At 40.1% G+C, this 1,261-nt stretch overlaps 1 long non-coding RNA gene across 1 annotated transcript; it reads left to right on the plus strand.

Moving 5' to 3' along the window:
- Positions 1-213: 213 nt before the first annotated feature.
- LOC124652699 lies at positions 214-1,261 on the plus strand. Its single transcript, XR_006987735.1, has 3 exons — positions 214-235; positions 337-531; positions 1,216-1,261. It is a non-coding gene; the product is annotated as an uncharacterized LOC124652699 (long non-coding RNA).

The following is a 1,261-nucleotide window of genomic DNA, read 5'->3' on the forward strand; positions in this document are numbered from 1 at the left end:
CGTCATCAAGCTTGAGCAACGAACGGACACACCGCAGGACTGTGTACCTTTTCAGTTTCCCATCCCAAATTGATTTCCGGTGATTTAAGCCACCATTTGATGCACCGTTTCTTCCTATTTAAGCTCCACATCCTCCTCTTCATTTCCCCTCAAACCACACAGACCGAGAGCTTCCAGGCTGCTCGAATTTGGCCTCGCAACTCCGCGGTACGGCCGCAGTATATCGTCGAATTCGGTGAGCTCAGTCCACGGTTTGATCTCTAGTTTCTTCCAAACTTCCTATTTCTTTCTTGCGCACATCTCAGGCTTTGTTTCGTGAATTTTGGTGCATCACAGCGACGGTGCCATCTTCGTCTGTGAGCACGTCCGCGAGGCAGTTTCCGGCGAGCGATTCCGGACGAACCCGTCGATCTCCACGTTCCCGTCTTCGCCGATTTATATTTGTCAAATCAAGCGCCGTTGCCTGCTTCAACATCGCCGGGGAATCATCCTCGAAGAGGCGCGGTTGTATTCCAGCAATCCCCATCTCCTGTACGTGAGAAGCTGCTCCTTTGTTTTTTTTTTTTTGTTTTTCCTTCTTCATTTCCTTGAACCACACGATTCTGATCCTACGGCTATAAGTAGATCACTTAAACGAAGGGGTATCCTCGAATAGGAAGGTGCCACTTGTCATATCTGTTTGTATTTTCGAATTATTAGTAGACAGAGAAACATAGAAACTCGTAAAAATCATATCTTTAGTTTCGTTTATCCAAATTTAGCAAACTTCGTGTCCCTGGATTCATAAAAACGTGTAGAATACAGTAGACACATAATATTGCACTTTTGCATCATATTTTTACACAGTTTTTGCAGAAACTCAAATAGAGTATTTTCAGCTATATAAATAGTTTCACAAATTATTTTTAAGTGTTTTCTTTTGAGATTAGCAGAAAATAGAACCCTCTGTACAGTAACATTATAACAAGAAAAACGTGGCCCTGCTTATTTTATTTGTAGTATTTGTTTAGTTGTATATACCTTTTCTAGTGATAGAAAATGTTTTTAATAGTTTAAACAACATTAAAATTGTACCATGGCATCGTGCATATAGTTGAAACCAGAGAACATATTAAGTTTGTTGTTCATGTTTAAACCACATATTGCATTCATATTATTATTTGTGATTGTATATGTGTTGCTATGTGTTTATGGAGTGAAAACATTTGTTTGTAGATTGTGGTTGTGTTGATTGCAACGAGTGTTTCCGCGAAGAGTGTAC

The sequence above is a fragment of the Lolium rigidum genome, chromosome 5 (genome assembly GCF_022539505.1).
Source record: "Lolium rigidum isolate FL_2022 chromosome 5, APGP_CSIRO_Lrig_0.1, whole genome shotgun sequence".
Taxonomy (NCBI): Eukaryota; Viridiplantae; Streptophyta; class Magnoliopsida; order Poales; family Poaceae; genus Lolium; species Lolium rigidum.